Source organism: Hordeum vulgare, chromosome 1H (assembly GCF_904849725.1).
Source record: "Hordeum vulgare subsp. vulgare chromosome 1H, MorexV3_pseudomolecules_assembly, whole genome shotgun sequence".
Lineage (NCBI taxonomy): Eukaryota > Viridiplantae > Streptophyta > Magnoliopsida > Poales > Poaceae > Hordeum > Hordeum vulgare.
Window position 1 is genome coordinate 497,366,592 of NC_058518.1, and position 15,544 is coordinate 497,382,135.

The following is a 15,544-nucleotide window of genomic DNA, read 5'->3' on the forward strand; positions in this document are numbered from 1 at the left end:
TCGTAGTTGATCTATGCTTTGAAAGTAGTCTCAAAAGGGGTAGTTATCCAAAGGGATACAAAAACTTCCACCTTCATGTGCATTGAATAGTTAGAGAAGTTTGATTCATCTCAATTAGTTTTGAGTTGTGGTTATGGTAATATTAAAGTCATGCTAGTAAGGTGTTGTGGATCTAATAATACTTGTGTTGAAGTTAGTGATTCCCGTAGCATGCACGTATGGTGAACCGCTATGTGATGAAATCTGAGCATGATTGGTATATTGATTGTCATCCTTTGCGTGGCAGTCGGGATCGCGCGATGGTTTATACCTACCAACCCTTCCCCTAGGAGTATGCGTTGAATGCTTTGTTTCGATTACTAATAAAACTTTTGCAACAAGTATATGAGTTCTTCATGACTAATGTTGAGTCCATGGTTTAGATGCACTTTCACCTTCCACCATCACTATTTTCTTAGTGTCGTGCAACTTTCGCCGGTGCACAAAACCCACCATTAGCCTCCCTCAAAACAGCCACCATACCTACCTACTATGGCTTTTTCAAAGTCACTCCGAGATATATTGCCATGCAACTACCACCATGACATGTGCCACCACGTCTACATTGCCATTGCATGATCTTAAGATAGCTAGCATGATGTTTCCATTGATGTCTATGCCATGCTAGATCATTGCCACGGTACACTACCGAAGGCATTCCATATAGAGTCATAGTTGCTCTAGGTTTTGAGTTTAAAGTGTGATGATCATCATTAATGGAGCATTGTCCCATGTGAGGAAATTAAAGAAGCCAAAGAAGCCCACCAAAATAAAGAGGCCAAAGAGCCCACCAAAAAAATGAGAGAAAAAGAGAGAAGGGACAATGCTACCACTTTTTCACACTTGTGCATATTAAGCACCATGATCTTCATGATTGAGAGTATCTCGTTTTGTCACCACCATATAGCTAGTGGGAAATCTTCATTATATAACTTGGCTTGTATATTCCAATGATAGGCTTCCTCAAAATTGCCTTAGGTCTTCGTGAGAAAGCAAGTTGGATGCACACCCACTAGTTTTCTTTAAGAGCTTTCACATACTCATAGCTCTAGTGCATCAATTGTATGGAAATCCCTACTCATTCACATTGATATCTATTGATGAGCATCTCCACAGCTCATTGATATGCCTAGTTAATGTGACTATCTTCTCCTTTTTTGTCTTGCAACCTCCACCACATTCCACACCATCTATAGTGCTATAACCATGGCTCACGCTCATGTATTGCCTGAGAGTTGAAAATGTTTGAGAAAGTAAAGGTGTGAAACAATTACTTGACCAATACCGGGGTTGTGCATGATTTAAATTCGTTGTGCAATGATGATAGAGCATAGCGAGACTATATGCTTTTGTAGGGATAACTTTCTTTTGGCCTTGTTATTTTGAAAGTTCATGATTACTTTGCTAGTGCTTAAATTATTATTGTTTCCACGTCAATAGCAAACTATTGTTTTGAATCTAACGGATCTGAACATTCATGTCACATAAGAAGAATTACAAAGGACACCTATGCTAGGTAGCGTGAAAGCATCAAAAATTCATTCTTATCACTTCCCTACTCGAGGATGAGCAGGAGTTAAGCTTGGGGATGCTTGATACGTCTCAAACGTGTCTATAATTTTTGATGGTTTCACGCTGTTATCTTACCTTCTTAGTATGTTTTATGTACCTTTTTATATCTTTTTGGGACTAACTTATTAATTCATTGCCAAGTGCCAGTTCCTGTTTTTTCCGTGTTTTTGACTCTTTTCATATCTGATTTTGGAACGGAGTCAAACGGAATAAAAACCCTGAAATGATTTTTTCCCGAACAAAAGAAGATTAGGGAGCCTTTGGGCCAAGCCAGGTGGGCCCCAGGAGCCCACAAGCTCCCACCACGCCACCAGGGGGGAGGCGGCGGTGGGCAAGTTTGTGGCTTCCCTGGCCGCCCCCTGACCTAGGTCTTGCACCTATATATTCCCAAATATTCTGCAAAAAATCAGGGAAGCCTCGAAAATACTTTTCCGCCGCCGCAAGCTTCCCTTTCCGTGAGATCTCATCTGGAGACCCTTCCCGGCGCCCTGCCGGAGGGGACTTTGGAGGTGGAGGGCTTCTTCATCATCATCATCGCCCCTCCAATGACTCATGAGTAGTTCACTTCAGACCTACGGGTCCGTAGTTAGTAGCTAGATGGCTTCTTCTCTCTCTTGGATCTTCAATACAAAGTTCTCCATGATCTTCATGGAGATCTATCCGATGTAATCTTCTTTGGCTGTGTGTTTGTCGAGATCCGATGAATTGTGGACTTGTGATCAGATTATCTATGATATATATTTGAGTCTTTGCTGATTTCTTATATGCATGATTTGATATCCTTGTAAGTCTCTCCGAGTCTTGGGTTTTGTTTGGCCAACTAGATCTATGATTCTTGCAATGGGAGAAGTGCTTGGTTTTAGGTTCTGCCATGTGGTGACCTTTCCCAGTGACAGTAGGGGCAGCAAGGCACACATCAAGCAGTTGCCATCAAGGGTAAAAAGATGGGGATTTTATCATTGGTTTGATATTATCCCTCTACATCATGTCATTTTGCTTAAGGTGTTACTCTGTTCTTATGGACTTAATACACTAGATGCATGCTGGATAGCGGTCGACGTGTGGAGTAATAGTAGTAGATGCAGAAAGTATCGGTCTACTTGTTTCGGACGTGATGCCTATAGAAATAATCATTGCATAGATATCGTCACGACTCTGCATATTTCTATCAATTGCTCAACAGTAATTTGTTCACCCACCGTCTACTTGCTTTTATGAGAGAAGCCACTAGTAAACACTTTGGCCCCCGGGTCTATTCACATCCATCGTTTACATCTCCGCTTTTACTTTGCTTTGTTACTTTGTTGCTTTCAGTTCTCACTTGGCAAACAATCTATAAGGGATTGACAACCCCTTCATAGCGTTGGGTGCAAGCTTATGTGTTTGTGCAGGATCTTGAGATACTCTTCCGCCGGATTGATACCTTGGTTCTCAAACTGAGGGAAATACTTACCGTCGCTGTGCTACATCACCCTTTCCGCTTCGAGGGAACACCAACGCAATGCTCCAAGGCCACGGGGGGAATCCTTTGCATACTTGCCTAGGAAGTCCCTTAAGGCGTAGCCGTTGCTGAAGGATTCCTGGTGTCGTCGAGGTAACTACTTCCTGGCGCCGTTGCAAGGGATACAGAGCAAAACAATCACCTACCTATGTGCGGTATCTACCTGCCGTTCCAAGTGAATTTGGATGTGCCACTCTCTAAATCTTCAAGAAATAATCTGTTTTGCATGCCCGAACCGCTCATGTGGTGACAGGGGGCTATTGGTATCTTCCATGCTAGGCGGGTTATCCTCGATATGTGTTTATTCAATATCATTCACGAGAAAGGGGCCGGTAATTGGAATTCCTAGTTCCATGCTCAAATCGAAAAGATAATTGCAAACAAAACTCCCCCAGGATTGTTGTTGGTATGGACGGTACTCGAGGATTCGGCTAGCCGTGGAGTGTGATTGATTGGTTGTGGGGTAGTCAAAACTTTACTTTTCTATGTGGGAACCGCCTATAGCATGTGTAGCGTGAAAGATATTGAGAACTCTTAATCATTGCGTTGACAGTGAAAGCATGCCACCCAAAATTATTATCTCTGTTTTCAAAGCTTGAGCTCTGGCACCTCTGCAAATGAATGCTTCCCTCTGCGAAGGGCCTGTCTATTTATGTTCCTGTTGAGTCATCCTCCTCTTACAAAAGCACCAATTAGAGAGCACCTCTGTCATTTTTATGCTTTGCATTTAACTGTGTTGAGTATGACTATGACTAGATCTTCATTGCCATGAATTACAATGTTTAGTCAGCCCTTGGTCTTTGAAGGTGCTCTGCATTTACGTTTTGCAGTCTCAGCAAGATCTAGCGAGATACCATCTATTCGTGCTGCTTCATGTTCTTTTGATTGAAGTGTTGACACTTGAGGCTTATTATTATTTGCTCGCTAGTTGATTATGCCATTGATATGAGTTTACCGTGAGACCTAGATATCATTTGCTTAAGTGGTTTGCTTGTGATCTTGCTGAAATTCTGGTTATGAGTTAGACATAGTAGAAACAACAAGATCAAAAAGAGTTCGTCAAAGTTTTTCTTTTGTCTCCCTCAGTTTGTCAACTGAGTTGCTTGAGGACAAGCAAGGCTTTAAGCTTGGGGGAATTGATACCCGTCGTATCTACTTTTCTGAACTCTTTTGCCCTTGTTTTGGACTCTAATCTGCATGATTTGAATGGAACTAACTCGGACTGACGTTGTTTTCAGCAGAATTGCCATGGTGTTGTTTTTGTGCACAAATAAAAGTTCTCGGAATGTCCTAAAAATTCACGAAGGTTTTTTACTGGAACAAATGAAAAATACCTGCGCAAAGATCCACCGAAGGGGGCGTGCCAGTGGGACAGAAGCCCACATGTCGCGGCCACCCCCTACGGTCGCGCCACGCAGGCTTGTGGGGCCCACGTGGAACTCTTAGTAACGTAGCAAGGATCAGTAGTAAAAGACTCGTAGGCAGTGGATCGGTGATGGATGATTATGCCGGATGTGATTCATCATGTAACAGCTACAACACGGAGAGATAAGTAGCTAGCTCCCGTTCGTCAATCTAATGTAGGCATGTATTCCGTATGTAGTATTACGTGCTTAGGGAAAAGAACTTGCATGACATCTATTGTCCATCCCTCCCGTGGCAGCGGGGTCCTAATGGAAACTACGAGATATTAAGGTTCTCCTTTTAATAAAGAACCGGACCAACGCATTAACACTTGGTGAATACATGAACTCCTCATACTATAGTCATCTCCGGGAGTGGTTCCGGCTATTGTCACTCCGGGGTTGTCGGTTCATAACACATAGTAGGTGACTACAACTTGCAAGATAGGATCAAAAACACACATATATTGGCGACAACATAATAGGTTCAGATCTGAAATCATGGCACTCGGGGCCTAGTGACAAGCATTAAGCATGGCAAAGTAGTAGCAACATCAATCTCAGAACATAGTGGATACTAGGGATCAATCCCCGTCAAAACTAACTCGATTACATGATAGATCTCATCCAACTCATCACCGTCCAGTAAGCCTACGATGAGATTACTCACGAACGGTGAAGAGCATCATGGAATTGGCGATGGAGGAAGGTTGAAGATGACTATGGCGACGATTTCCCCTCTCCGGAGCCCAGAATTGACTCCAGATCTGCCCTCCAGATGAAGAACAGGAGGTGGCGGCGCCTCCGTATCATAAAATGCGATGAATCCTTCTCCCTGATATTTTCGGGCAAAACAGAATATATAGAGCTGAGTTTGGAGGCGGTGGAGCTCTGTGGGCCCCACAAGCCTGGTTGGTGCGGCCTGGGGGGTGGCTGCGGCCAGTGGGCTTGTGGCCCACTGGCTCACCCCCTCTGGTAGATCTTTGCGCAGGTATTTTTCATTAATTCCAGAAAAATTCTACGTAAATTTTCAGGTCATTCCGAGAACTTTTATTTCTGCACAAAAACAACACCATGGCAATTCTGCTGAAAACAGTGTTAGTCCGGGTTAGTACCATTCAAATCATGCAAATTAGAGTCCAAAACAAGGGCAAAAGAGTTTGGAAAAGTAGATGTGACGGAGACATATCAATGACCGGCAGTTTTCTTTTATTTTTTACGGCCAGGTGGCGATGGAGCACAGGGAGCACCGACGGGCCGCAGGCGGCAGTGAAGGCGACGACGATGGAGGAGGGACATGCGTGTTGTTCCTATTTGATAGGAGAGATGAGTCGACGGCGGAGGCGTCTGTGCTGGCAGCCAGCAACACCAGCACCAGAGGCGTCCCCATCAGCAGTCCTAGACTGAGGCGTCGGGGGCATGCTTCTGCCCCGCTACGAACCAAAAAATCGGAGGGCGGCAAGCCATGGTCGGCCGACGTCGGGGGCGTATGCAGCCTCTGCTCACCGCGGCCTCGCCATTGCATTCGATGTGGCACCTCCTCGGTGTCGAGGAGCGGGGTGCTCGGCGGGCGTGGCCGGGTAAATCGTGTGGCGGAGTGAAGGGGCAGCGGGGTGGGGGTTCGGGCGGAGCACTCTGCGGCAAGATGGGGCGATGGGGCTGAGTAGCGGGTGCGAGGGAGAGAAGGAGCGAGCGGGGCTGAGCAATTAGTGACAGCGACAGCGACAGAGGACGTGCGGGAGGGGATTAATGTTTCGTAGGGACATGCGGGAGGGGATCAGGGTTTCGTAAGTGCGATCACTTTCGTTAACGGAGATCTTAGACCACTGATTGTGTGATTAGACGACTGAGATTGCGATTTGGATATGCCCGCTCTTCCTTTTTTAATGCTAGTAGGTAGTAGATGAGAGGAGTTAAGATAGATGCGGAACAGACTTGGGTCACGACTCAGACTTTTTTCTGTGTTAGACTGAGCCGTCTCCGTACCACTCATCAGAGCAATTTCAACCGAACAATTGATTTTGTTTACGCGTGTCTGTATGGATCACATGGACACAAATCTCAGCTCAACTCGTCGATCTAATATGAACGTGTGTTCGTTTTTTATCTGCACGCGGCCCATTTTAGGTTTAAATTCGGGCTAGATTTGTGTTCGTGCGGACACAGGACGAACGTGCATGACGCTCGACCTTCTCCTCCTCCAGGCCTGCTCGTCGATGGCACAACGTCACCATTTCCCTCTAATTTTCCCAAACACCTCCGGCCCACTCGCGCGAGCGCCATGGATGAGGACGCGCCGACCCTCGATGCCGTTGTCGGCCTTGCCTCCATCGGTCCCATCTTCGCCAAAGTAGCCAATCCCCACGGCGCACACAAAGGGTCGGGGCCGACCAAGCAGAAGAAGGTTGTGACGTCTGAGCAGCGCGTCATCCAATTGTTGAGAAGGAAGAACCGTCGGCATGAGCAAGAAGCCAGGAACGAGGCCGCGCCCGCGTCCACCCTCGCCGCCACTGCACATCGAGAGGCCGAAGCCGCAAAGACCAGCCGACTCATCCGCAAGGCCACGAGACACACCCTATTGATTATAGGGTCAAACCTAGGCCAACAATGGCACATTGCTACCATTGTGGCCACGACCAGCACCGACTCATCGCGGTCATTGTCAATGTGCAAGTCCACCATGTCGCAGGCGCACGGCTTCTAGCGGCAGCACTCGCAAACCTCCCGTTTGTCCAGATCTTCAGACTCTGGTTCATCAGAGGTGAGCGTGGTCTCGCGTGCCATGCCAGCGCCAATGGGCATCGATCTCAAAGCGATACCTATGGGCGATGGATAGTCCTACGAGGGTGCACACAAACGGCATTGCGAGCTCCCAGTCGACACCATAGGGAATGCCTGCAACATTTTCGACAGAATGTCGACTATCACTACTAAGGTACCTTAGTAGTAGCGTGGGTAAAAGACATAACAATAGCGTGGGGTGCCGTTCTACCGCTATCTTGCTACAGCTAACTTTTAGTAGTGGCGCGGGTTGACCCATGCTACTTCTATATGTAGCTAGCAGGAGTGGGTTTTAAGCTAGCAGGAGTGGGTTTTACGAAACCGCATTGCTGCTAATAGCTGCAGCGCCCCAATTTGAGGCGCGCTACTAATAAGAGCTCGTTGTTGCTAAAACATACCCCGCGCTATTGTTATTAGTTTCAGAATTTATTTTTGCTCCTGCACATTTCCTTTTTTATTTGAACAGGTTTTATACAATAATCTCATAAAATCTAATCATACACATACAAATCTAATAATATCATACACATACAAATAGTCTCATAAAATCTTGTCATCATCCAACACAAATGATGTCTCCCGCCATCATCTTGAAATAGTGATACAAAATATGACATGTCTCGAATACTTGCAACTACATCGTCATCCAGCTAAACAATGATGTAAAAGAGAAGAGCTATCACTAGGAGCGGATGCAGATTATTGTCTGCATCGATGACATCTGGAAGACGGAACGTGTTCTGGGTTCGTGGTTCGTGGATGGCAGGTATGGTTTCCTACTTCGACGTCATAGTTGTGGTGGGATGCTAGATTTGGAGTTCGATGGAGTGTCTGGGTGCTGCCCCGGTCTGATTCGTTCAATGAAAAGGGCTTCACTTTTGGTGAGCCACCTTGGAGGTCCACAAAGCTGCATATCAGCGATGGAGCCGCGTCGAGCTTAGATGAGAAGGTTATTCGTTATTCTTTTATTTGGTGGCTGCTTTGAGGGTGCCGGAGATAGGTGACGGACGTTGGTGTCAAACTCAGAGATGTTCTTCTATCTTTTCAGTTTTGCCATGTCGATCTTTACTCGACTTGTACTTTGACATTTATGATATAAACGAGACACATATTACCAAGCAGAAAAAATATCACTATGAGTGAGAGCGGAACTATGCAGTACATGAGGTGGCGTTTTTGATTCCTCTCTTGCGCTAGCGTCCACCTCAAGTAACTAACTTCTGCTTGTTGTCTGCTATCGAATCCTTTATGGCTGGCGCCCGAGAACCCATCCACTTGAGCCTGACACTCGGGCCATTCATTGTACACCCCGGAACCCTCCCTATGTGCACGACATAGCACTTCTTCGCCATCAAGGATCTATGTACATGTCATAGATGCATCTTCATCAAGGGAATCAACGAAATATGCAACATAATATAATTGAGCAACACAAAAAATAAAGGGTGTTAGCAAATAGATGCAATATATAGTAAACATAATTAATCAACGCAAGTTCATCGTACCCAAACTAATTAACTAGAGGTAGGTAGGTCACCGTGTATCCAAACTAACAAACTATATAGTGTTACGCAAGTTCGGCAGGTGCTACAACAACAAAAGACCTTCCCCGGCAACGGCGTCAGAGGTCCTTCTACTGCTGGCTACTCCTACAGGGACTTCCTTGGAAAATATGCAAAGGATTCCCCCGCAGCCTTGGAGCCTTGCGTTGGTGTTCCCTTGAAGAGGAAAGGGTGATGTAGCACTACGACAGTAGGTATTTCCCTCAGTTTGAGAACCAAGGTATCGATCTAGTAGGAGGATCGCGTCAAGTCACAAGTACTTGCACAAACACAAAGAGCTTGCACCCAACGCTATGAAGGGGTTGTCAATCCCTTATAGATTGTTTGCAAAGTGAGAACTGGAAGCAAAAAGTAAACAAAGCAAAGTAAAAGTAAAAGTGGAGACGATAGTTGTGAATAGACCCGGGGGCCGTAGTGTTCACTAGTGGCTTCTCTCATGAAAGCAAGTAGACGGAGGGTGAACTAATTACTGTCGAGCAATTGATAGAACCGCGCAAAGTCATGACGTTATCTATGGCAATGATCATCATATAGGCATCACGTCCAAAACAAGTAGACCGATACTTTCTTCATCTACTACTATTACTCCACACGTCGACCGCTATCCAGCATGCATCTAGTGTATTGAGTTCATAAGAACAGAGTAACGTCTTAAGCAAGATGACATGATGTAGATGGACAATCTCAAATCTATGATGAAAGCCCATCTTGTTACCCTTGATGGCAACAACACGATGCGTGCCTTGCCGCCCCTTCTGTCACTGGGAAAGGTCATCGCACGGTATGAACCCAAAACCAAGCACTTCTCCCATTGCAAGAATCATAGATCTAGTTGGCCTAACAGAACCCAAGACTCGAAGAGACTTACAAGGATATCAAATCATGCATATAAGAAATCAGCAAAGACTCAAATATAATTCATAGATAATCTGATCACAAATCCACAATTCATCGGATCTCGACAAACACACCGCCAAAGAGGATTACATCGGATAGATCTCCATGAAGATCATGGAGAACTTTGTATTGAAGATCCAAGAGAGAGAATAAGCCATCTAGCTACTAACTACGGAACCGTAGGTCTGAAGTAGACTACTCACGAGTCATTGGAGAGGCGATGATGTTGATGTAGAAGCCCTACAGCTCCAAAGTCCCCTCCGGCAAGGCACCGGGAAGGGTCTCCAGATGAGAACTCGCGGAAATGGAAGCTTGCGGTGGCGGAAAAGTGGTTTCATGGACGCCCTGATTTTTTCTGGGATTTTAGGAAATATATAGGCGAAAGAGCTAGGGTAGGGGAGCGCCAGGGAGGCCACAAGCCTGGTCGCCGCGGCCCCCCTGGTCGCCGCGGCCCCCCTGGCCGCGGCGTCAGGGCTTGTGGGCTCCCTGTGGGCCTCCTGCCTTGGCCCTCAAGTCCCCCGATCTTCTTCTGTTCTGGAAAAAATTATTTCGGGGATTTTATTCCGTTTGGACTCTGTTCCAAAATCAGATCTAAAAAGAGTCAAAAACACAGAAAAAACAGGAACTAGCACTTGGCACTGAATTAATAAGTTAGTCCCAAAAAAGGTATAAAAGGTAAATAAAACATCCAAAGTTGACAAGATAACAGCATGAAACCATCAAAAATTATAGATACGTTTGAGACGTATCAAGCATCCCCAAGCTTAACTCCTGCTCGTCCTCGAGTAGGGAAGTGATAAAGAATGATTTTTTGATGCTTTCATGCTACCTAGCATAGATCTCCTTTGTAACTCCTCTCATGTGACGTGAATGTTCAGATCCATTAGATTCAAAAAAATAGTTTGCTACTGACGTGGAGACAATAATACTTCAAGCAAACTAGCAAGGTAATCATGAACTTTCAAAATAACAAGGCCAAAAGAAAGTTATCCCTACAAAATCATATAGTCTGGCTATGCTCTATCATCCTTGCACAACGAATTTAAATCATGCACAACCTCGGTATTGGCCAAGTAATTGTTTTCACACCTTTACTTTCTCAAACCTTTTCAACTCTCACACAGTACATGAGCGTGAGCCATGGTTTTAGCACTATAAGTGGAATGGAGTGTGGTGGAGGTTGTAAGGCAAACAAGGAGAAGATGGTCACATTGACTAGGCATATCAATGAGCTATGGAGATGCTCATAAATAGATATCAATGTGAATGAGTAGGGATTGCCATACAAATGATGCACTAGAGCTAAGAGTATGTGAAAGCTCTTAAACTAGTGGGTGTGCATCCAACTTGCTTGCTCACGAAGACCTAAGGCAATTTTGAGGAAGCCTATCATTGGAATATACAAGCCAAGTCATATAATGAAAATTTCCCACTAGCTATATGGTGGTGACAAAACGAGAGACTCTCAATCATGAAGATCATGGTGCTTAATATGAAGCACAAGTGTGGAAAGGAGATAGTAGCATTGTCCCTTCTCTCTTTTTCTCTCATTTTTTTGGTGAGCTCTTTGGCCTCTCTTTTTTTGTGGGCATCTTTGGCCTCTTTTTGTAAATGGGCTTCACTGGCCTCTTTTATTTCCTCACATGGTACAATGCTCCATCAATGATGATCATCACACTTACAACTCAAAACTTAGAGCAATGATGAGTATATGAAATGCCTTCGGTAGTGTACCGTGACAATGATCTAGCATGGCATAGACATCAATGGAAACATCATGCTAGCTATCTTATGGTCATGCAATGGCAATGTAGAAGTGGTGGCACATGTCATGGTGGTAGTTGCATGGCAATATATCTCGGAATGGCTTTGAAAAAGCCATAGTAGGTAGGTATGGTGGCTGTTTTGAGGGAGGCTAATGGTGGGTTGTATGCACCGGCGAAAGTTGCACGGCACTAAAGAAGATAGTGATGGTGGAAGGTGAAAGTGCATCTAAACCATGAACTCAACATTAGTCATGAAGAACTCATATACTTGTTGCAAAAGTTTTAGTAGTAATCGAAACAAAGCATTCAACGCATACTCCTAGGGGAAGGGTTGGTAGGTATAAACCATCGCGTGATCCCGACCGCCACACAAAGGATGACAATCAATAGACTAATCGTGCTCAGACTTCATCACATAGCGGTTCACCATACGTGCATGCTATGGGAATCACTAACTTCAACACAAGTATTTCTAGATCCACAACACCTTACTAGTATAACTTCAATATTACCACAACCACAACTCAAAACTAATTGAGATGAATCAAACTTCTCTAACTACTCAATGCACATGAAGGTGGAAGTTTTCATATCCCTTTGGATAACTACCCCTTTTGAGACTACTTTCATGGCATAGATCAACTACCACGCCACATGCTTCCATGCTATAAAAGATAGAAGTGAAACACATAGAGCAAAATCAACTAGCTCAAAAGATATAAGTGAAACACATGTGAGCTGAATTGTCTAACCAAAAGATATATGTGAACCTCGACAAAATCACGGTGAGTGCATGTCTCTCTCTCCAGGTGTGCAGCAAGGAAGATTGTGACACAACAAAAAATAAAAGACTCCTATGATACAAGACGCTCCAAGCAAAACACATAACATGTGGTGAATAAAAATATAGCCCCAAGTAACGTTACCGATGGATTGAAGACGAAAGAGGGGATGCCTTCCCGGGGCATCCCCAAGATTAGGATTTTTCGGCATCCTTGAATCAACTTGGGGTGCCTTTGGCATCCCCAAGCTTGAGCTCTTGCCACTCTTTATCTCTTTGTCCATAAGAACTTCACCCAAAACTTCAAAACTTCACAACACGAAACTTAAACAGAAACTCGTGATATCATTAGTATAAGAAAGCAAATCACCACTTTCTTAGGTACTATAGCAAACTTAAATTCTACTTATGTTGATGTTGGGTTACTGTATTTTCAATCTTCCATGGCTAATACCCCCGATACTATCCATAGTTTCATCAAAATAAGCAACCAACTCAACAAAAACAGAATCTGTTAACAGCAGACCAGTCTGTACAATCTGTATACTTCGTATACTTCTGGTACTTAAAACATTCTGAAAATTATGACAGTCTGAAGAATTTGCGTAGCAATCATAAACAAAAATAATCAACTCAAAAGTTCTCACAGAAAAAAAATGAAAATTCGTTTCGTGAGCAGAAAGTTTCTGTCTTTTCCAGCATGATCAAACGATCATACCCAAGGCTAATCATAACGGTTTTACTTGGCACAAAGGCAAAAGAAACACAAAAAACACAATCATAACAGAATTATGAAAGTGTTGACGCAACAAAACAGAAAGAAAAAGATAAATTCATTGGGTTGCCTCCCAACAAGCGCTATTGTTTAACGCCCTTAGCTAGGCATTGATAATTCAATGATGCTCACACAAAAGACAAGAATTGAAGCACAACGAGAGCATCATAAAGCATGTGAAAATCACATCTAAGTCTAACATACTTCCTATGCATAGGCATTTTATAGAAGAACAAATTGGCAAGACAACCAATAGTTATCAAATGCAAGGAAGAAGAAAGAGACAATAGCAATCTCCACATAATGAGAGGTGACTTAGTGATATGAAAGTTTCTACCATCATATTTTCCTCTCTCGTAATAATTACATGTGGGATCATATTCGAATTCAACAATATAACTATCACATAGGATATTCTTTTCATGATCCACATGCATGCAAAGTTGAAGCTCTTCAAAAATAGTGGGATTATCATCAACTAAAGTCATGACTTCTCCAAACCCACTTTCAATAATATTGCAAATATCATATTCATCATGAGGCTTAAACAAATTTTCAAGATCATAAGAAAAATCATAGCCCCACTCATGATCATTGCAACAAGTAGCGGACAAAGCAAAAATAGCATCCCCAAGCTTAGGGTTTTGCATATTTTTAGCATGATTGTCACTAATAGAATTTATAGTGAAACCATTGCAATCATGCTTTTCATCCAAGGAGCCCTCGTGAATCAATTCATAAATTTCTTCCTCACAATTTTCAGATTCACGCATCTCAAGCAAAACTCCATAAAGATAGTCAAGTGCACTCAATTCACTAGCAATTGGATCAACATAATTGGATCTCTTAAAGAGATTAGCAAGTGGATGAGGATCCATATCACTAGATTTTCAGCAAGCGCAGATGCAAGCATATTGAAGGCACATGTCACACAAGCAAACAGAAAGCAAGCGAGAGGAAAGGGCGAACGAAAAAGGCAAACAAAAAAGGCAAATGAAAACGGCAAAGGAGAAAGGCAAATGAAAACGGCAAATGTGAAGTGGGGGAGAGGAAAACGAGAGGCAACTGGCAAAAAAGGTAAATGCAAGAGATGAGTTTGTGACACTTACTTGGATAGATCTTGACTTGATCTCTCCTCCCCGGCAACAGCGCCAGAAATCCTTCTGCTACGGCAACACAAGACCTTCCCCGGCAACGGCGTCAGAGGTCCTTCTGCTGCTGGCTACGCCTACAGGGACTTCCTTGGCAAATATGCAAAGGATTCCCCCGCGGCCTTGGAGCCTTGCGTTGGTGTTCCCTTGAAGAGGAAAGGGTGATGTAGCACTGCGGCAGTAAGTATTTCCCTTAGTTTGAGACCAAGGTATCGATCCAGTAGGAGGATCGCGTCAAGTCACAAGTACCTGCACAAACACAAAGAGCTTGAACCCAACGCTATGAAGGGGTTGTCAATCCCTTATAGATTGTTTGCAAAGTGAGAACTGAAAGCAAAAAGTAAACAAAGCAAAGTAAAAGTAAAAGTGGAGACGATAGTTGTGAATAGACCCGGGGGCCGTAGTGTTCACTAGTGGCTTCTCTCATGAAAGCAAGTAGACGGAGGGTGAACGAATTACTGTCGAGCAATTGATAGAACCGTGCAAAGTCATGATGTTATCTATGGCAATGATCATCATAGAGGCATCATGTCCAAAACAAGTAGACCGATACTTTCTTCATCTACTACTATTACTCCACACGTCGACCGCTATCCAGCATGCATCTAGTGTATTAAGTTCATAAGAATAGAGTAACGCCTTAAGCAAGATGACATGATGTAGATGGACAATCTCAAATCTATGATGAAAGCCCATCTTGTTATCCTTGATGGCAACAACATGATGCGTGCCTTGTTGCCCCTTCTATCACTGGGAAGGTCACCGCACGGTATGAACCCAAAACCAAGCACTTCTCCCATTGCAAGAATCATAGATCTAGTTGGCCAAACAAAACCCAAGACTCGGAGAGACTTACAAGGATATGAAATCATGCATATAAGAAATCAGCAAAGACTCAAATATAATTCATAGATAATTTGATCACAAATCCACAATTCATCGGATCTCGACAAACACACCGCCAAACAGGATTACATCGGATAGATCTCCATGAAGATCTTGGAGAACTTTGTATTGAAGATCCAAGAGAGAGAAGAAGCCATATAGCTACTAACTACGGACCCGTAGGTCGGAAGTAGACTACTCACGGGTCATTGGAGAGGCGATGATGTTGATGTAGAAGCCCTCTAGCTCCAAAGTCCCCTCCGACAGGGCAGCGGGAAGGGTCTCCAGATGAGATCTCGCGGAAACGGAAGCTTGCGGCGGCGGAAAAGTGGTTTCGTGGACGCCCTGATTTTTTTGGGGATTTTAGGGAATATATAGGCGAAAGAGCTGGGGCAGGGGAGCGCCAGGGAGGCCGCAAGCCTGGTCGCCGC